General features: G+C 38.9%; 1 pseudogene; it reads left to right on the forward strand.

Moving 5' to 3' along the window:
* LOC100768425 overlaps positions 1–21870 on the forward strand; it is a 33209-nt pseudogene extending 11339 nt beyond the window's left edge.
* Positions 21871–22909: the final 1039 nt, after the last annotated feature.

A 22909-nucleotide genomic window follows, 5' to 3' on the forward strand; every position in this document is an offset into this window, starting at 1 on the left:
ACACATGACATTTTATTTTGTTCCCTAAACCATCATTAATATCTTGGTCCTATCACCCCAGACTTGCTCACTGAAAGCTACTTCATCTTGGCTCTTGTGCTTATTTGATATATCCAATAATTTCCAGGCCACTTTCTTATATTCCTAGAATCTATAAAAACATGATGTTTCAGTTTTATCCCATGTTAGAATTGCTTTAGATATGACTCAGACCTTAATCTACTTTTTAAGACTTTCCAGATGGTTTTCATATGTAACTTAGTTTGAAAGGCAGACTTTCTGGATATTTTCATCTGTGAATTTATTAAACATCCAAAGGAAACTGATCTATAGATTTATATATAAAGCTCCATTTTCCTGTGTATAGATGTACATATGTATGCCTGAAGAGGAAGGGCAATTACACTAAAACATGTAAAGAGTGCTACGTAAGAAAAATCAAGAAAAGTGTGAACTGAATGATTCAACTTTATACCTTTATCTGTGATTCATGGAGAATTAGGACTGTCCATGTGCATGGTAAAATTTCAGATAGCAAAAACTTCATAATCTTGATAATTATTTGCTTCTTTAAAACAAACCGAAAGACAGTAAACACCAGTCCAGTGATCTGTATACCCTCTTGAAATGTTGTTGGGTGTGGATTCTGTTTAGCTTGTAGTTACACTGTCTTCTGTAGTCTTCACTCTCATTGTACAAACAGCAGCTAAAGTTTTAGCCATTGTCTTTGTGGCAGTGTCAGTGTAATTGGCTCTCATAAATCCATTTGGAGCGGCATTATTAGGAGGTGTGTTCTTGTTGGAGTAAATGTGGCCTTGTTGGAGGAGGTGTGTCACTGTGGGAGTGGGCTTTGAGGTCTCATATACTCAAGCCATGCCCAGTGTCCCAGACTACTTCCTGTTACCAGCAGGTCAAGATGTAGGACTCTCAGCTTCTGCTCCAGCACCATGTCTGTTTTCATGCCACCGTGTCATACCATGATGATAATAGACTAAACCTCTGAAAATGTAAGCCAGCCCAACTAAATGTTTTTCCTTTATAAGAGTTGCCATGGTCATAGTGTCTCTTCAAAGCAATAGAAACCCTAATTAAGACAGTCTTTACAGCTACAATTAATAGAAAAGAATTGGAATGTTTAAAATTATTATTTGAATGACATAAAACACGTAAGTGTATGACCTGTATATGTACTACATTAAAAATATTACTGAAATCAACTCTTATGCCAAAAAGTAGAACTTTTATGGTGTTCCGTAAGTCCACAATATATCCTTTTGCTTTAACAATTTGCTTTTCCTTGGGAGTATCGGTTGCCATTACTTTTATTACAAGAATTTCCTCACGTTTTAAGGTATCTCTAAATAGTAAGTTTTGACTGCTTCTGCATTCTATGAAAATTTAATTGTGCTATACACATTTTCTTCTTACGTTCCTTGAATGTATTTGAGAAACTTGTTTTCATGTAAATCTCTGTAGTTCATCTATTTGTAATGTTGCACAGTGTGCCCCTGCACAACTATAACATACTATGTCCAATCTACAGTCTTTTAGCTTTATCCAATTATAAAACAGGTTATGTAAATATTGTACCAGCCTCCTGGTTCTCATGTGCTTCTGCTACTATGACAATGGATACAGGTATGGGATTGCTTGTGCAACAGGGCAAACTTTAAACATCCATTCAGTATTCTCCCAGTGTTTCCAGCCCATCACTTCTCTACTGAACTTTCTGTTGCTTTAAGTGTTTGACAATCCGTGATCATAGCTGATTTTCAGATTTTTTTCTTTTTTTTATTAGTTCAAATTAGTAACAAGCTTGCTTCACATGTCAATCCGTTCTCCCTCCCCTCCTGCCAACCCTCCCCCCCCCCCGAGCTCCCCACCTCTCCCCAACCCCATCCACCTCCACTCCCCAGGCAGGGTAGAGCCCTTGACAGTGGCTTCCCAAAGTCCACCAGGCCTAGGCCCTACCCAATGTGTCCAGGCCAAGAATGCATCCCTTTATGTGGGATGGGCTCTCAAAGTCCTTTCTCATACCAGGAAAAAATACTAATCCACTACCAGGGGCCCCCTAGAGTGTGGAGGCCTCATAATTGACATCCATGTTCAGGGGTCTGGATCAATCCTGTGCTGGCCTCCCAGACAGCAGTCTGGGGTCCATGTCCTTATTCAGGCCAGCTGTTTCTGTGGGTTTCACCAGCCTGGTACCAACCCTTTTGATCTTCATTACTTCCTCTCTGCAACTAGGTTCCAGAGTTCAGTTCAGTGTATATCTGTGGGTGTCTCCCTCTGCTTCCATCAGCCACTGGATGAGGGCTCTTGGATGGCATAAAAAAGTAGTCATCAGTCTCATTATAGGGGAAGGGCTTTTAGGTTATCCTTTCCACCATTGCCTGGATTGTCAGATCGTGTCATCCTTGTAGGTCTCTGGAGATCTCCCTGGTTCCAGATCTCTTCTCGGACCTATAATGGCTCCCTTTGATATGGTATCTCTCATCCTGCTCTCCTCTATTCTTCCCCCAACTCAACTTTTCTGCTCCTCCATTTCTTCCTCTCCCCTCCTTTTCTCCTCCTCTCATTCTGTCAGCTCCCTCTCCCCTAACCCTCATGCTCCTAATTAGCTCAGGAGTTCCTGCCCCTTCCCATTTTCTGAGGTCCATGCATTTTTCCCTTAGAGTCTTTCTTGTTTCCTAGTTTCTTTGGTGAAGAGGATTGTAGGCTAGTAATCCTTTGCTCTGTGTCTAAAATTCATATATGAGTGAGTACATACCATGTTTGTCTTTTTGTGACTGGGTTACCTCACTCAGGATAGTTTCTTCTAGCTCCATCCATTTGCCTGCGAATTTCAAGATTGCATTGTTATTTTCTCCTGAGTAGTACTCCATTGTATAAATGTACTACATTTTCTCTATCCATTCTTCAGTTGAGGGTCACCTAGGTTGCTTCCAGGTTCTGTCTATTACAAACAATGCTGCTATGAACATTGTTGAACATATGTCCCTGTTGTATGAACGTGCATTATTTGGGTATATGCCCAAGAGAAGAATCGCTGGATCTTAAGGTAGACTGATTCCCATTTTTCTGAGAAACGGCCATACTGATTTCCAAATTGGCTTTACAAGTTTGCACTCCCACCAGTAATGGAGGAGTGTTCCTTTTTCTCCACATCCTCTCCAGCATAGATTTTCATTGGTGTTTTTTGATTTTAGCCATTTTGGCCAGTGTAAGATGCTATCTCAGAATTGTTTTGAGTTGCTTTTCTCTGATGGCCAAGGATTTTGAGCACTTTCTTAAGTGTCTTTCAGCCATTTCAGATTCCTCTATTGGGAATTCTCTATTTAGTTCTGCACCCCACTTTTTTAAATTTATTTATTAGTTCTAGTAGGGAACAAGCTTGTTTCACATGTAAGTCCCTTCTCCCTCTCCCTCCCCTCACCCTCATCCCTCCTCCCCCACCCCTATCCTAAGCCCCACCCCATCCACCCACCACTCCCCAGGCAGGGTAGGGCCCTCAACGGGGGCTCTGCAAAGTCCACCAAATCTTCCTGTGCTAGTTCTGGGCCCTTCCCCATGTGTCCAGAGCCAGAGTGTAACCCTTCACGTGGGATGGGCTCTCAAAGTTCCCCTTCTTGCACCAGGGGAAAATACTAATCCACCACCAGAGGCTCCCTGGTGAGCAGAGGCCTCCTTATTGACATCCATGTTCAGGGGTCTAGATCAATCTTGTACTGGCCTCCCAGACAGCATCTGGGGTCTATTTGCTCTCCCTTGTTCAGGCCAACTGTTCCTGTGGGTTTCTCCAACCTGGTACAGACCCCTTTGCTCTTCATTCCTCCCTCTCTTCAACTAAATTCCCGATTTCAGCTCAGTGTATATCTGTGGATGTCTGTCTCTGCTTCCATCAGCCACTGGATGAGGGCTCTAGGATGGCATAAAGAGAAGTCATCAATCTCATTTTAGGGGAAGGGCTTTTAGGTTATCCTCTCCACCATTGCCTGGATTGTCAGATCGTGTCATCCTTGTAGGTCTCTGGAGATCTCTCTGGTTCCAGATCTCTTCTCGGACCTATAGTGGCTCCCTCTGATATGGTATCTCTCATCTTGCTCTCTCTCCTCTATTCTTCCCCCAACACAATATTTCTGCTCCTCCATTTCCTCTCCTCTACTCCTCTTCTCTTGCTCTTATTGTAGCAGCTCCCTCTCCCCTAGCCTCATGTTCCCAATTAGCTCAGGAGTTCATGCTACTTCCCATTCATGGGGACCATTTATCCCTTAGAGTCCTTCATGTTTCCTAGTTTCTTTGTGCACCCCACTTTTTAATTTCATTGTTTGATGTTTTGGTGGCTAGTTTCTTGAGTTCATTGTATATTTTGGAGATCAGCCCTCTGTCAGATGTGGGGTTGGTGGAGATCTTTTCCCATTCTGTGGGTTGTCATTTTGTCTTACTGACTGTGTCCTTTGCCTTGCAGAAACTTCTCAGTTTCAAGAAGTCCCATTTATTAATTGCAGACCTCAATGTCTGTTCTACTGGCATAATGTTCAGGAAGCAGTCTCCTGTGCAATTCATTCAAGGGTGTCTCCCACTTTCTCTTCTAGAAGATTCAGTGTGGCTGGATATATGCTGAAATCTTTGATCCATTTGCACTTAAGTTTTGTGCATGGTGACAGATATAGATCTATCTGCAATCTTCTGCCTGTTCAAATCCAGTTGTGCCAGCACCATTTGTTGAAGATGTTATCTTTTTTCCATTGTATAGATTTAGCATCTTTGTCAAAAATATGGTGTTCTTAGGTGTGTGGGTTAATATCAGGGTTTTCAATTTGATTCCATTGGTCTATCAGTCTATTTTTTGTGCCAATACCAAGCTGTTTTCTGGACTATGGCTCTATAATAGAACTTGAAATCAGGGATGGTGATGCCTCCAGAAGATCCTTTATTGTACAGAGTTGTTTTGGCTATCCTGGGTTTTTTAATTTTTCCATATAAAGTTGAGAATTGTTCGTTCAAGTTCTGTGAAGAACTGTTGGGATCTTGATGGGGATTGCATTGAATCTGTAAGTTACTTTTGGTAAAATTGTCATTTTTACTATGTTGATTCTACCTATCCAAGAGCATGGGAGATCTTTCCATTTTCTGGTATCTTCTTTAATTTCTTTCTTTAGAGACTCAAAGTTTTTACTGTTAAGGTCTTTCACTTTTTTGGTTAGTGTTACCCCAAGATATTTTATGTGGCTTATAGATATTGTGAAGGGTGATGTTTCTCTGATTTCTTTGTCATTGGATTTATCATCTGTATATAGTAGGGCTACTGATTCTTTTGAGTTAATTTTGTATCCTGTTACTTTGCTGAAGGTGTTTATCAGCTGTAGGTGTTCTGTGGTAGAGTTTTTTGGGTCACTTATGTAAACTATCGTATCATCTGCAGACAGTGAAAGTCTGACTTCTTCCTTTCCAATTTGTATCCCTTTGATCTCCTTTTCTTGTCTTTTTGCTGTAGCTAGAACTTCAAGTACAATATTGAAGAGATATAGAGAATGGACAACCTTGTCTTGTTCCTGATTTTAGAGGAATCACTTTTAGTTTCTCTCCATTTAGTTTGATGTTGGCTATTGGTTGGGTGTATATTGTGTTTATCATGTTTAGATATGTTCCTGTTATTCCTGTTCTCTCCAAGATCTTTATCATGAAGGGATGTTGGATTTTGTCAAAGGCTTTTTCAGCATCTAGTGAGATCATCATGTGGTTTTTCTTTTTCAGTTTGTTTATATGGTGGATTACATTGATTGATTTTTGTATGTTGAACCATCCTTGCATCCCTGGTATGAAGCCTACTTGATCATAGTGGATGATTTTTCTGATGTGTTCTTGGATTTGATGCACCAATATTTTGTTGAGTATTTTTGCACTGATGTTCATGAGGGATATGTAGTTCTCTTTTTTAGTTGTGTCTTTGTGTGGCTTGGATATTAAAATGATTGTAGCCTCATAAAAAGAGTTTGGCAATGTCCTTTCTGCTTCTATTGTGTGGAACAGTTTGAGGAGTACTGGTGTTAGCTTTTGTTTAAATTTCTGGTGGAATTCTGCAGTGAAGCCATCTGGCCCTGGGCTTTTTTGGTTGGGAGGCTTTTGATGACTGCTTCTATTTCATTAGTGGTTGTTTAAACTGCTTATCTGTTCTTAGTTTAATTTTGGTAAGTAATATCGATCCAGAAAACTGTCCATTTCCTTTAGATTTTCAAATTTTGTGGAGTACAGGATTTTCAAAGTATGACCTGAAGATTCTCTGAATTTCCTCAGTGTTCGTTGTTATATCCCCCTTTTCCTTTCTGATTTTGTTAATTAGCATGCTCTCTCTCTCTGCCTTTTGGTTAGTTTGGATAGAGGTTTGTCTATCTTGTTCATCTTCTCAAAGATCCAACTCTTTGTTTCATTGATTCTTTGTAGTGTTTTCCTAGTTTCTACTTTATTGATTTCAGCCCTCAGTTTGATTATTTCCTGGCATCTACTCCTCTGTGGTGAGTTTGCTTCTTTTTGCTTTAAAGCTTTCAGTTGTTCTGTCAATTCTCTAGTGTGACTTTTCTCCAGTTTCTTCATTTGGGCACTTAGTGCTATGAACTTTCCTCTTCGCACTAGTCTCAGAATGTCCCATAAGTTTGGGTATGTTGTGTCTACATTCTCATTAAATTCTAGGAAGTCTTTAATTTCTTTTTCTATTCCTTCTTCATCCCAGGTATGGTGCAATTGGGAGTTATTCAATTTCCATGAGTATGTAAGTTTTCTGTTTCCAGTGCTTCCTTCACTTGTTTGGTTGTTTTTTCTTGGCTTTCTTTAGATTCTTTAAGGGGGGAGGAAAAAGTGGAAGAAGAAGAAGAAGAAGAAGAAGAAGAAGAAGAAGAAGAAGAAGAAGAAGAAGAAGAAGAAGAAGAAGGGGAAGGGGAAGAGGAAGAGGAAGAGGAAGAGGAAGAGGAAGAGGGAGCGGCATGGAGGAAGATTAAGAAAGAAGGGGAGGAAACTGGGAAGATAAAGGAATCCAGAAATAATCAGAGCACTTGAAGTGAGTTCTTTTTCCTTATAAAAAGAAACAAGTTACAGAGCCCACCCTAACTTCTCTGCTCTTGCTGAGTCCCCATCTGGACCCACTGAGATATTTTCCAGGGCAGCTTAAATTGCATCTCTTGAGCCACTCATCTGTTGAGTCTCAGAATCATCTCATCAGAGGGTTCTACTCTTCATGGTAATAAAACTATAAAAATTTAGGGTTATAAGTCTTTGGTGAGAAAAGTTACTTCTGAACTAGTCCTAAAATTGATTTAATTTGCTAAAATAAAAACTTTCTTTTAAAACATGCTGTAATTAAAATCATCTCTTTACAAACATTCTTTTCTGAACTGGATCTATGAGCAAAGATGCATCAAAAAACAGTCTCAGAGGGAAAGCACAAAACACGGTAGTATCTTTTATTTTGGTCATAGAATTTATGAAGTTGCAACATTTAAGTATTGAAAATATTGTTGTAATGCTTCCAGTAAGGCAATAAGTCCATTTTTTATGTCTAAGTATTGTTTTTCCAAGAGCACACTTGAAAGGAAGGAAATACTGCCTTGTAGAGACTTAAAAACTGACTGTGTTATGCAATAATGATGAATAGTCACCCTCACTCTGTTTAAGTCCAGTGCTGACAGAATTAAAATGGGCAGAGTGATATTTACCTCCAGTTTTTATAAGATGTAAAGGTCACACATGATGAGCCTGGTGTTCAGAATGCACAAAATACCTCCTTATACCACAGAAGCATCTTTCCAATGTCCGCTAACTTTGCTGCCTTCTTTGCAGCTGACGGGGTCTTGAGTTGTATCAGCTAGCACATTTGAAGATTATAACATAAGAAAAGCAGTATCTGAGTGGTGGATCTCATGGAAGATTGTATAGTTTAATGACTTTGTCATATTTCTGGTCCTCACTGAGCACAGGCATCTATGAATTATCCCTGTGATCTCATTATGACTTCAAAGATCCACTGGGATGGATTAAGATTCAGATACCAGTGTAAGAAATTCTGTTTTGATTTAGCCACAATAAAATCTTCCACATGGGAAATCTCCAATTTTCCTGAGTGATGTTATATAGCAAAGAAAAGATGTAGATCTCTAGTGTTACTTAGTTTGTTCCAGTAAGAGTTGTAGACCCAGCCATACATAAAAAAGAACATTTCCTAAGAGGACAGTTGTATTTTGTAGGGAGACAGTGGACTTGGGACTTAGGCAGTGGACTTAGGGAGTTGTATTCTACCTACCTCTAACCTATTCATTTCAAACATTATAGGCAAATGAAGACAGAAGTAGAACAGTAATAACTTTACTAACATATTTACTATGAAATGCAGTTTTATATTTTATAAAAGAGAAGACGGTGTAGATAAGAAATACACAAATTATGCATGTGGTAAACCATTCTTCATTTACTCCTATTGTAGTTCTCTACATTCTATAAAATACCAGCGTCTTTGAGATGCTCATCCTTCCAGCCTTGTACTTCCCATCTTCTATTCTTTCCTATGGTTGTGGCAAGGCCTGAAATGTCAAAATAATTCTCAGTTTTTAATCCTATTGTATTTTTGCAACAGGATCAACACTTAACTTTTGCAAACCTATGAGTCTTCTCCTATTGAAATTGTTTTTTTCTTGAAATCAATTCTGTATTAGCAACTTGTAGATAATTTAGATATATTACTAGCAAAATAGTTAGAAAGACATATAGTATGAAAAAGCAAATAAATGTTTCTATTCAGTCATTGATGGTTTTCTAAAGAAACTAGATGAGCTTCCTGAACTTAATATTCTGGTGACTTAGATTCATACACAGCATGATTAGCATAGTGATGCAAGAGTTTCCTAAAATGTGAGTTATGCATTTAAATTCTTTTCCAACAATTGTGTTACACTCATTCTGGTTCAAGGTTGGGAAAAAATCTGTAAAGAATGCAGATGTGCACCAAATGAGGACATTGGTGTAGCTTCTTGACCCTCCACATTGACACATTGGTATTGGTTCTTACCCTCAGTTACTTGAACCTACTGGAATGTCTTTCCTGAGTGTTTACTGGGACGAGTGCTAGAGTGTCTCCTCTCCACATTGGCCTTTGCTCTGGTCTGATTCTTTCTCAGTCCTGGACATTGTGTTGTGCACTCTGATGTCTTCTGAGATGTGGCTTGTCTTATTTAGTATTTCAACACTGTACTCACTTTGGTAATTAATTGGCCTGTGGTCACAGGATCACTTAATGTTGCATTCATACTGCCACCAACTTCTGTCCTTCTTGATCAGCTCTTTGAACATTCTATCACACTGCAACAAGTCTCTTTTCGAAGACCTCTTCCTCTCACATAGGTCTCCCTCCCTTCCTCCCTTCCTTCCTTCCTTCCTTCCTTCCTTCCTTCCTTCCTTCCTTCCTACTTTCCTACTCCATCCTCCTCTTCCGACCTTCTTTCCTGGTATCCATCATAGTCTGACACTCTTCGCATCTCCTCCTTACCTCACCAACATTTTCCCTAATAAATCTCTTTCAAATCCAATTGCATTTTGGCATCAATTTCCTGGATAATCAAGACAAACTAGAAAAACTATGTTTAGCCTTCCGGCTTATTTCTTGTGGGTGCTAACTCTAGCATGCAAATCTTACCTATATCTCCTTTAATTCCCCATATTCTGTTTTTTAATTGATTTTTCTTTTGGGTAAGAGAATAGGTAACATTATCATTCTATAAATACTTGAATTTTACTGTTTATTTTTGAAACTTTATAGTCTAGCTTCCAGCTTGAAAAGTTAAGCCATTGGAATTTCAGAAAACTAAATGAAACAAATAAAACAAAAATATATTTTCTTCCCACAGACCCTGGCACTTAACTTTGTTTTCACACTATCTGTTCAATAACAGTCCACTCAGAGATTTAGTCTACCTCTTGGCTTTAAGACATGTTCACCCTCCTTTTGTGCACAACAAAATGAGAAACAAACTGTCACTAATACTTTAGGTGGAAGAACTACAGAATCACTGTGGGTAAATATAACCAATGAAAATGAATAGTGTAACAATAAGTCTTTCCGCCAAGCTGCACAAGCCCTGCAGCCACATGGGTGCTTTCTGCCAGGCCGCCCAAGTTCTGCCCACTATCACGTTAAGTCCCCAACTAACACTGCTTGGCCAATGACTAGGATTTCTCATCTGCTAGCTCAGTCTTAATTATCATAAGTTTATATAGTTTATAAGACTTATTGGACACCTGCTGGCAACCTCTCTTGCCAGCAGATCACATGGCGACTCTAGAGCAGAGACCAGGAGGAAGAGAGAAAGGGACGAATTCCTTCTTGCCCTTGCTTATATATGAGTCTGCCTGCTATATCACTTCCTGCCTGGCTCACAAGACTTCTTTTTACTACATTTCCCAGAATCCTCCTTGACTCCTAGTCCTACTTAACTTGCTGCCTCATTGGCCAAACAGTACTTTATTCAGCAACATGATAAACATACACAGAAGTACATTCCCCATCAGAATAGAAAACAACATATAATTTAGAAACCATTTAAATACCTTCCAATATCACCTAGCATAAAACCTGTATTTATTTCCCTCCAGATGGCTTCCATTTTGGAAGGCATATGACCCATGTAAGGGGTAGAGCATTCTGTGGTAGGTACAATGAAATTACATGAAGTAATTACATCTATTTTTCTCCAGTTCATTTCTATTTCTTCAGAGGACATCCTACTAGTATTTGAAACTTTCTTGTGTGCCACAGACTATCTCAATCCATACACAAGAATTGGAGGAAGAGAACTAGAAGCCACTAGGAGAGAAACCTTTGTGTCATGAGAGAAATGATGCTTTGATTTTAGAAGAGTGTAGCTGTAAACACCTTGCTTGAATGTTCTGTATAGTGTGTGTGTGTGTGTGTGTGTGTGTGTGTGTGTGTGTGTGTGTGTGTAAAGTACACAGGAGAAGTGTCAATGAAAACAAAAACGTCTGTGGTTTGTGAAGTATGAAAATTGAAAATTGCAGTGTTTGCTTAAAAAAAAGATTGGTATTAGAATTAGCTCAATTTACGACAGGAGAACTCCAAGGGGAGTCCTTCCATAGTAAGCAGTGAGAGTTTTCATTGGTTTAGTTTTATTCCCATTGTGTGTGGGGGGTGGGGACAATGACTGGCCAATTGAAAGAGCCTTTATCATGAAGGGAATGAGTAACTGCTTAGAAGATAATGGAGAGCAGGAGGTCTCTGGAAGTCAGAGGGAAATCTGAGCCTTAAAAGCCAGCATCAACTAGTGACTACTCTCCTCTCAGGATAAGACCTGGATCTGAGCAGTAATTGTTTTCACTCCTTATATGTGAAAACAAGGGAATGGATCTTATAGGCAGGAGGCTCTCTGTTCCCAATGGGTCCTTTAATTGGGGCGAGGGAGAGGAGAGAGAACCGCAAAGAAGAGATAGGCATCTCATCAGACCTCACAACCTGACAGACAATATCAGACAGCCCAACATAGTTTTGAGGAACAGTCACTGGGGGCAGATGGATATTAAGTGACATTAGAGAAGAAGAAATTGAATGGGAATAAATACTCTTTGTGGTAGTTTCCAAACAAAATTAGAGGTAAGTTTATGTAGTGTGATTTGTTATTAAACTACATGTTTAACCATTTCTTTTTTATATTTCTTTTACCGTATGATGGTGGTGAAGCTTTTCTATTATCATAATCATCAGAGTAGGGAAGACTCAGAAACAAATATGAGAACTAAGGCCTCATTTTTGGATTCGTACAGATGCCTGTATCTCTACCAGAGGTCACAGTTGTTCTGAGCTCAAGTACAAGCACTAAGCATTTGAGAGAGGAACCACAAATTCTCCATTTACTTTTAACTATTAAAAAATACACTTTCAAAAGCTTTGTAATATAAAAATGATATCTTTGATAGATGGTACATAGTTTATTGCATCAATTATGAGACTTGGAAGAATTCCTTGATTTAGGGCAAATTTTCTCCATTTGGGTGAGAGGAAATGACAGTTTCTTCCCAGGGGCAAATAAGAGAACCTGGGTATTATATGGCAGTCACTGATCCTCTCAAGGATTTGAAACTCTAGCATATGAGTGTTTGTTGGAGGTGGCAAGGGCAGATGAATAGTGATAGAAATTTTAAATATGTTTGAAGCTATGAAAGCACTTGGGCCTTATGTCCAGTTTATATCTTAAAGGATATAAGTTCAATCACTAATATATCACTAATATATCTGAGCAGAATAGTCCTCTGTTGAGGGAAATTACCTGTACACAGCAGAATTGTGGAGTGTTTGGCAGCTTCCCTGTTCTCTAGTTAGTAGATGTTAGTAGCAGCCTAAGTTGTGGTAACCAAAAATATCTTGGACACTACCAAATGTCCCCTGAAGGGTAAAATCACCCCAAGGAAGAATGAAATCACTGCCTACACACCAAAATTACAATTAGTTAGGTCATCCCCTTCCTCATGGTGGGAACATGGTGTTAGTTAAAGAGAGAGAGATAGAAAATATTGGAATCACACTAAAGGGGACAGGACAGGACAATCAACTTCCTCTGTCATCATTTCTCCCTGAACTGAGTCTTTATTCAGTTTTTATCTTTTTATGGGATTTTAAAAAACAAAAGAAAACATCAACAACCCCAAAAACCCCACATAGAAATTCTAAGCAACAAAGTTACTTCCATGTGAGCCTATCCAGATACACAAAAAGGAGAATTTCCACAAACAACAGGACAAAATTGCAGCACATAATTCTAGTAGCCCAGGGTTAGTCAGGCTTCTGAGAAGTCAGTGTGCAAGCCACTTTCACTGAAAGTGCTCATAATTGAGCTACTGGAAAACAGTGTAATAGTCGAGAGAGCAAAGCCGGCAGCTGGACCAGCAAGCAGATTGAGCCCATGAGAGACGTACAAGTGTCCTTGGCAGAAAAGAATAAATTGAATTCATTTCCTAATGCATTTGGGGAAAAACAACCCTATACACCACAAATATTCTAATGGAAAAAAGACACCTGGTGAAAACTATTGCCCAAAAACATTCACAAGCATGCACAAGGACTGAATTCTGCAGTCTGATGCCCAAGAAAGAGCAAGCAACTGTGAGTTTGGGGCATGCTGGAAATAGAAATGGCCCCATTCTCCATGCCCGTGAGACCCTGGATGGTAGATGAAATCAGGTGAGGTCACATCTGGAATTTTAAATTTTTACCTTGGCTTATTTCAGGTCTCAATAGACATAAATTATTTTACAAGCATTCAAGAGTAAGCAGTTATGTTGTGGGGGAGACAGGCTATTTCTAAGAGTGTTTCCCAGTGTCAAAGAGTAAGTATAAAGTTGCATAAGCTCTTAGTAGAGGCTGTTTTATAGTGAAGTCATTAAAAGAGCCTTCTGTTCTCAAATGTGGGGAATCCATTGGCAGTGCACTACTGTAATCTGCAACAGATCTGGAAGGAGTTCTAGGAAGATGCTGCATTGGTTGTGTGGTTTATTCCACTTGAGATGCCAGAACCGGAGGAGAAAGGATTCCAAATATCCCTGGACGCTTATGCAACATTAGGAAGAAGTTCTTTAAATTGAGACTTCAAGAAAACAAAAAGATGAAGTGATATACCTTGTATCTACTTCAGCAAAATACTAAGATCCTATGAGTCTTCTGCTATTTAGCCATAATCTCAATTTTGAATTTTGACATCTCTTATTCAAAGAATATTGTTCTTACTCTGATATATATGTTGATCTCTGTGTCCCATGATGCATTTCTCCTTATGATTCTATGATATGGTGTATATTACTCAGTGAAAATTATTTGAATTTATCCTGAAGGGAGTGTACCTGTAGATGTGAACCAACAAATTTCCTTATAGTATATATTTTGATATGCTTTGGCAATACTGATTTTTCAAATGACCCTACATTGGGAAAAATTTTGAAATCTGTAAATTCCCTCTAGAGGAAATTCAATTGGTTGTATATAAATTTGCTTTTAAAACCATTCTTCCAATGATATGTATATTTATTGGAAAGTTGCCATTGTAAATTGTTATTGTATTCCAATGACTTTGATACATGCATATCACTCCTACATCCTCAAACTACCTTAAGATTTTGTAAATCAGCTTAAATGCCAAACAGTGAAACAATATATTAGGAAAACTAAATCACCCCCCTGTTACCACCTTTAATTCAAGTTCCAGTTGTGTTTCTGAAATGGTAGCTATAAAGACTGTGGTCTGTTACTAAAAGTAGAACAGTTTGGAAAGGTTTCTGAGAGTAGAGTAGTACAAGCTCATGCTTCATCCATGTCTTCTTTTTATAATGAAAAAAAATGAGACTTAGAGGAATGGAAACATTGTCCTGTCATGCAGCTAAACTAGCCCCCATACCTATGCTTCTTCATTTATTTTGTGTTCAGACTGATGTCTTGTGCTGTCATTTTGAGACACATAGCACAGCCCTCATGAGATAGCACTGTGGATGGTATCACAGCTAAAGGAGTAGCCTCCCCAGCAACCATGCATTTTTTATGGGTGAAAGTTTGCAGCTCAGGCTTAGATATGTATGCTTTAGAAATCTAACTGTGCTCCTAACTGCTAGGATTTTAGACAAATCCCTTACCCTCTTATAGTTGTAGTTTTCTTATCTGATAAAATGGAGATTATAATCTCACCAAATTTATGAGTCACAGCAAGAATCAAACAAGAGTCTGCAACATAAAACAAACTCCCTATGTTTCAGAATAATTACCCTCCCTAGTTTTGATAAACTTAAGTGGAACTTAATTTTAAGAGACTTCCAACTTTTTCATCTTTAGCAAAGAAAATTCAGTATTAGAGAGAAAACACAAAGCAATTCCAGTAGGCAGGCTTGTCCTTTAAAAATGAAAAGAAAAGAAAAGAAACATGCCGGTCCTATCAAATATATAAATTGGAAATCAAAGTCTTTTCCCAAAGATACAAACCATCTCAGGTATTAAAACATCTATCTTGATCTGTTACATTCTGCAGACAGAGACTTGAAAGTTCTTTATGGAACTCATTTGTAGCCTCTAAGCCCCATACCCTCTCAGTTTATCTCACTGATAAAATTCAAGTAAAGAAGAACATCACCCTTGAATTTGTTGAATGACAGTAGCCACAAATAAAAGAATTTTTTCAAGGTGGGTTTTCCCAGAAACAGATATGAGAAAAAGTTTTGAGAATAACTAACTTATTTGCAGGTGACCTCAAAAAGCATCAGTAGGGAGACAAATAGAGAGGCCAGTACATAGAGAAAGTGTATGATCAAGCAGGCTATTCTGTGAGCAATGGAGCTTAGTTTTATCACATGTGACAGGCCAAAAAGCTAGGATATTGACCTCAGCCTTACCTGATTACTACCTGATCTCAGTAGGTTTAAATGACATCATCAACCAGCTCCAACATAGGTAGAAAGGAAGCCATATGACTGTGTACTATAGTAGAATGATGTTGGCATGAATAATGAGTATAAAGGGAATATGAGTGATGATCACTATGGCATGTCTCATAATAGTTATAGTAACTACCCATAAATCATGAAACTGTAGAGTAATACTTACCTAGTGAAATATTCTTAAAGTGATAAATTATTTTACAACCCCAGACCATGAGAGGCAGGCCTCAGACACCTTTCAGCACATGAAGATAAAGATATGAAAATTCCTATCATTCCAGTCCCATCTCCTTCTTCACATTTAAATCTGGTCTTTTATAAGTCATTTCACAACACAACAGGTCATTGTCTCTGTGGTGCCTATTCTTCACTCAAGGATGGGATGTTTATTAAATTAGTGGAGCCATCAGCAATCAAGACTTGGCTCACTCCATACATTTAATTCTTCCAAACTCAGCTGAGTACTAATCTTAAGAGGGCACGGAAGGATAACATGGGAGGAAGGTTAACAGTATAAGAAAAATTAGCATGACTCTAACTCAAAGTTCAGAGTCAGTTCAGACTATTACTCTGGCATATGCTTTCACTTGGGACCAGAATAAAGGGTGGGAAATTTTAAAATTGCCCAACATGTTTTCTTATTGTAATTGGAAAGAAGTCTAGTGATATTTTTCTTTTCTTTTCCCACTTAAGAGCCAGTTGTACATTGCTGGGTTGCAACCACATAGTCAAAAATTAATACATTATTTGGGGCCATCATGCTTTTCCATCCAAACTAATTAACCTTATCAATTTATGGAAAGTAACACACATTGAATTACTTTGAATTGCTTACATGTCAAAATGTTACAACAAAAATGCAATGACTTTTAGTCTGTTCACCTAAGACTGTAAATAAAGGAGGCCCATTAAAACAGCATATCAAAAACTTCTCATGTAATAAAATATTGGTGATCTACTATGATTTCATCACACACACATACAAACACACATGCGCTCACGCACAGGCCTCACATGGGACAGACCAAAAAACAAAAAAAAAACTATGATATTAACATCAGCCTTACCTGATCAATACCTCCCAGTAGTAGTCTGGATGGAGAAGCATGATGGCCCCAGACAATGTTTCAATTATTTACTGTGTGGTTGCAACTGAGCAACACACACAACTGCCTCCTAAGTGGGAAAAATAAAAGCAAAACAAGAAAACACTAGACCTTTTTCCAATTACAACAAGAGAGCACATTGGGTAATATGTAGAATTTGCTTTTACATCCCACTTGTTATATAAAAATCCTGGAAATTTTGAAGGATCTAGAGTTCTAAGAATGTCATTTGTTTGTTAATGAGTGACCTGATGGCAGGCAATCCCATGGTAGCTTTAGAATGAGGTCTAGTCAAGGGAATGACCAAGGTGTGAATAGAGGTTTGGAACATTCTGCCAAGGCCATAAGTGTCTGGGGAGGGGAGACCTGTTCAAGATTGAGCTGATTACTGACTGTGAACAAATAAATCATGTCTAAATACTTTGAATGTTAATAAAAAGAAATCAAAAGGGAGTGGATTTGGGAGGGTGGGGTGTTCTGATAACTGAACACATGAAGGTTCCTGGAATGTGGTGCTTCTGGGAAACCATGGAAGTTTTGTTGCCCTTTCCACATCCCTTGCCGGGTACATCTCTTTGATCTTCCTGTGCCCTTTGAGACGTCCATTACAGTGAATGAAAGTATTTTCCTGATTTCTGTGAATCACTCCACTACATTTATTATACCTAAGCAGGGGAACCAGGAACTTTGATGTTTAGTCAAGTTGGAGGCCCACACTTGTGACTGGGGTATGAACTAGTGGGAGAGGATTGGAGTCTAAGCCTGGATTTGTGGGATACAATGCTATCTCTAAGTAGAAAGTGTAGAATTAAATTTAATTAGAGGGCACAGAGCGGCTGTGCATTGATGGGGAGAAAGCTCCACATATATTTTAATAACCAATGGTCACAGTTGTGGTCTGCGTTTTGAGGGATGTATAGGACTAAATGAAATGTTTTATTTTTCTACACCCTTGCTTTAAAGAGATAGCTTTGGACAAGAGTATATGAGAAAAATGGTTAATGTATAGTTGCAGTGATTGCTGTATTAGCAATAGCTTTGAAGACAATGTTTTCTTCTTTGGCATGCACTGGGACAATAGGAATGGCTAACCCAAACTACTAAAAGTGTATCTGTAAAAGCTCAACACTGTCTTCCTTTGCACATTAAGAATAAAACCCATGCATAGAGCTGGATCTGTCCAAGATTTTCTTTAGATTGATTGTTTGCAGATCAACACAGTGAAGTAGATAGGAATTTTGAAGATTGAAATCAGTTAATGGGCTGTTAGAGTACTATAGCTACTAAATATTTGACTAGTGAGTAAGTAATCAACCAGAAAATATTTAAGTCCCTTGTTTTAATTTAAAAGCAAATGGAAACATTATTAACCAGAGATTGGCAAGCCATGGCTTATGTGTTGAGTCCAACCTACCATCTGGTTTTGGAAGTCAAAATTTTGGAATGTTAGCTGGGTTGCTTTACATATTATTTATGGCAATTTTTATATTACAGTGGCAAGATTTGAGTAATCATGACAGATACTAATGACCTCTAAGTCTAAAATGTTTATTAAGTGGCTTTTACACACACACACACACACACACACACACACACACACACACACACACACACACACACGTTTACCTTGATTTTAGATGTGTGACTTACATTTGTTTATTTATTGTCCTTTGAATATTTTGGTACAAAGTGTGCCTGACATTCAACTAAATAGGACACAGATGTTGACCTCATTGTCATGTACATATGCTAGCATTCCCTCATGATGATCACTCCAGCTTCTTTCTTCCTATAAATAAATGCTATTAGTCACAAGAGAAATTGTGGAACAAAATGCAGCATTGTTAGGAAACCATGGTGATTATACAATTTTAGGTACTACTTTTACAAATTAGAAGAATGAGACTCAGGTATGTTGAGAAGTTTGCCCATGTGTACCAAACTCAGGTCACTGGAAGGACACTATTTCTTCTAATGAAAATTGCAGAAAACCCCTTCTGAGCCAAAGCTGTATAAACTTTGTCCCATTACTCTTCTCTGCTTAGTAAATTCAGTTACCTAGTGGTTCTCAAATTTCAATGTGTGTCAACATTATAGGACTTATTAAAAAATGAATTGGTGGGCTTAGTCCCTCCTTTCCCCAGTGTTGCTGATACAGTGAGCCTAGAGTAACCCTCAAGAAGTTTTCCAAGTGACAACAATAACGCTAGTTCAAAGGCAACACTTAAAAGACTCCTCAAATAAAACTGGGAATAATTAATTTTTGTCTGTCTTATGTGTTGGTACTTTTTGTTCCTTAAAGCCAGATCAGTTATTAGCTATCTGCAATTTATCAGTATGATAATTGATAAAGACCTTACACCAATCTCCTTCAAGGGACTTATTTTACAATACCACAAAGTATCAATGAAGTAAATGAAAAGAACATATACAAATCAGTCTTAGTTATCACAGGCGAAGGAGGCAAAGGCAGATCAGACAGCAGAAGGTAGGAGTGCTAGCAAGTGTAGATGAGGAGGTGAAGGGCCTATAAATCCAGAAATTTGGATCATCTCAGCACTTTCAGATGCCTGATTCATTAGGCACTAAGCTACAGAACTGAAACTTTGTAAGTTCATCGAATGCTATCTTCTGCCCTTATGCAAATTTGAATTAATTATGTATAGTTTCATGCAAACATTGTATTAAAGAGCTCAGTTGGATTTGTAACCATACATTCACAAATGCAGCCATTTGTCACAAGCTTCTTTTACAACTTAAAATTACATTAAACATACCATAAAACAAACCAGAAATAAGACCAAAAAATGCTAAACTCCCTTGATTTTTTAGCACATCTTGACATCATTAAAGAAGGCAGCAGAAACAAATGTAACACACTTTTACACAGTTAAAGTAACAATCTACAGTATAAACAAATGTAGCAGATCTTTACACAGTTAAATATTCCACAATAGAAGGATGTCAAAGAGATACAGAAGTCAATGAAACAGGGGTCTCTAATGAAAGCTGAAACAATTTTAGCAATAAAAAATAGTATTTGATTTAAAATGTCTGTGAATTCACACTGCTGTCAATAAATAACTAAACAAGCATGGTGATGCACAACTGTCATATTGGGACTAGGAGCAGAGGCAGGAGGACCTCTGCAAGATCAAGGCCAGCCTGGTTATTTTAGTTACTTCTCTATTGCCATGGCAACAGCAACTTATAAAACCAAGCATTTAATCTGGGGCTTCATGGCTCCAGAAGGTTAGAGTTCATGACCATCATGTTTGGGAGCATGGCAGCAGGCAGGAAGGGTTCTGGAGGAGTAGCTGAGAGCTTACATGGAATCCACAAGCACAAGGTGTGTACTTAGAAGCACTGACAGGGAATTATGTGGGCTTTTGAAACCCTGAAGCCCACTCCCAGTGACAAACGTCCTTCAATGAAGCCACACCTCCTAATCTTCCTAAACAGAACTCCCTTGATTTTTAATTAATAAGAGAACTAATAGAATAGGGGCTTATATTTCTTGGATGCTCTGTGATTTAGGTTGTTTTGTCTTTTCCTTGTGAGAAAAGTGGGTGTCTGAGCTCGAAAGATAAAATTTGAACTGGAAAGTGGTGAGCCAATATAATTCACACCCCACCCTCACACCAATCATCAGGAAACACAACTGAAGTGGTTTTCCTGCAAGAAAAAGCCCTAAAACTCAAGACTGGGGTAATTTAAACCTGATGTTTTTCATTCCTTCCAATTCTCCTCTGTTGCAACACTTGCTTCTTGCCTCTGCATCTGTGCCCATGGATTGCCCCGTGGTCCCTCTGGCTGTCTGGAATGAGGAGGCCCAGGTAGGGCATGCCTGATACGGAGATCACCCCACCCTTCCTCTTCTACCCTGAGTTGCTCACTCAATCTCTTGCATGTGTTCTATCTCTTACTGAATGTTCTTATGCCTGTCAAAGTTGTCATCATTCTCCACTCACACAGCTTAAAACTTCAGAGTGAATCCTGCCAACTTCTTTTTGCTCCTCAAATCCACCCTGTTCCCAATTCTCTCATTCTTCTTTATAATGGCTTTTCCATCTGTCTCCTGTCTTGTACTCTCTTCCCATCTGTCCCCCTCTGCCCACTCTAAACCCTTCCCAGTTCATAATGATGCAGAACACAGTCATAAACAGAGATTTGGAATCTCCCTCAACGGCCCCCATGTCTCTTACCTCTTATCTGAGTAAACCCATTTGATTTCCTAAGTCATGAGCCGATTATATAACTAATAATAACACTCAACCATAAATTACTGAATAAGATATGGCAAACTATTTAGAGTAGTGTAGGACACACAATAAGTGTCCCTTAGATAGAGTGACTATCTAAGATGTCACTTGAGTGCTTTAACCACAAGCAGATGTCCTGAGCATTGCAGTGAACCTGAAGGCCTTTTTGCAGGCCATTAGTGATATTGAAGTGCTCTGCTCCAATAAGAGTAGGTTGTTAGACAGTCTGAAGGATGGCATTCACAAGGAGACAATGGAGGACTGGAAGAAAGCCTACATCGTGCATTTCCAGGATAACTTCCATTCTGTCAACCAGGAACTCAATGATCTGGAACATCATAGCAGCTTGGTAGGCAAGCCATCCAAGAACTACCCTCTTCACAACTCTGGGCTGTTGAGCCTGGACCTTGTGCAGGACAAAACTCAGCTCTATAGACAACTTCTTTGTGCATACAAATGGTCCAACAAACCTCAGTACCACTCAGGCTTAGCATCTGGTCCTTTGAATCAACAGTCCTTGGAGAGTTCTGCAAAACAGATGGGCTTGACTACCAAGCATTGACTGAAGTCTCTGCCCATCACTCTGGCTCTACTGCCTCAATATGTAAATGATGTGATCAGCCACATTGACTTGAGGTTTCCGGAAATGTTCATCCACTTATCCAAACTAAATGAGACTTCAGCAATGCTGCTGATGGCCTTGGGAAAGGTGTTGAAAGTGAAAGTCATTACGGGGAGCCGTTCATTGGTTGCCCAGTACTAAAGGGGTATAATGAGAAGGTTGGCACAGATTATGACAAGCTTAATGATGGTCCAAATGCAACTATCAAGAATTCCAGAAGGTGACAGACCATGCCACCACTGCCAAACTCTACTGTCAGCTACTCCCAGATGCCAGACATTATGGTCAGTTCCTTCATAAAAGGTGTTTCAGGTCTGTGCCAACACTGCAAGAAGTTTCTGCAAGATGGCCTTCTGCCCAGACATAGAGAGACTTCTGAACTCTGAAAGCCTTCCACAACACCTGCCAGCAGTGACCCTAGGCCAGGCACTTTCCTGCTCACAGCCCCAGCACCTTCCCAGACCAGCCTTGACTATTCATCACAGAGATGTCTGAGGGCATTTTCCTTCTACCCATTCCTGCAGGCAAAACTGTCGCATGTTAGCAGTGCATCACAGAATGGTCTGCTGTATGATGTTCTTTTGTGTGTGCTGGCATCTCCCGTGAGTTGCTGCCCCATGCCTACCTGGGTCTACTGTTTTCTTGAGCCTACTGGAATGAGGCCTTTATTCTTGCATTGGGGTTGCTTGACTGTTTTTTTTAAAACTTATTTTTGTAAACAATAAATCTTTTGTTCGCTGGAAAAAGAAAGTAATCACACTAAAGAAAGCAGCTTCTATATAGTCTTATATAGTATCTGTTTTCTTATGACACACACACACACACACACATATATATATAATATATATGATATATATACATATTATATATATATTACACTAATAAAATATAATATTCTATCTCATAAGTAATGTTCTTCAAGCGCCACAAAATCTGGATCCATCCTGCTTTTGAGAGTGAAAGTTTGGACCCTTTGGTACAGGTCAGGATGACACACTGTCACTGTTCAAAGAGGAAATGACTGTAAAGCTTCATTATCTCTCCCTGCTTTTGGTGGGTTTTCTAGGACTACAAATGCCATTTCTTGTTATCTAACATTCATAGCAGCAAGAAGCCTTGAAGTGTTAGACAGGGACTTCAAGGCACAGACTAGTCCTAGTTTCCATTTGCTAAACAGTGAGGATCTCTCAAGCTCTATGTTCCTTAGCTGTGACATAAAACCTCTGCATGTGTAGCAACTACTTGGACTCCAAGAGACACAGGGATGAGGGGAGCTAACACAGATACTCTGATGTTTGTGTGACTTGCTATACTGTGAGTAATAAATTCCCTTTCCTCTAACACCGAAACCATATATCTTATGGTGACACCATAAACGGTAACATATTTGTGTCTTTATTTGTTCTGGTTTCCATGACAAATACTTGCCTATTGAGGCATAATTATTCCTTTAT

This window comes from Cricetulus griseus, chromosome 2, assembly GCF_003668045.3.
Source record: "Cricetulus griseus strain 17A/GY chromosome 2, alternate assembly CriGri-PICRH-1.0, whole genome shotgun sequence".
Taxonomy (NCBI): Eukaryota; Metazoa; Chordata; class Mammalia; order Rodentia; family Cricetidae; genus Cricetulus; species Cricetulus griseus.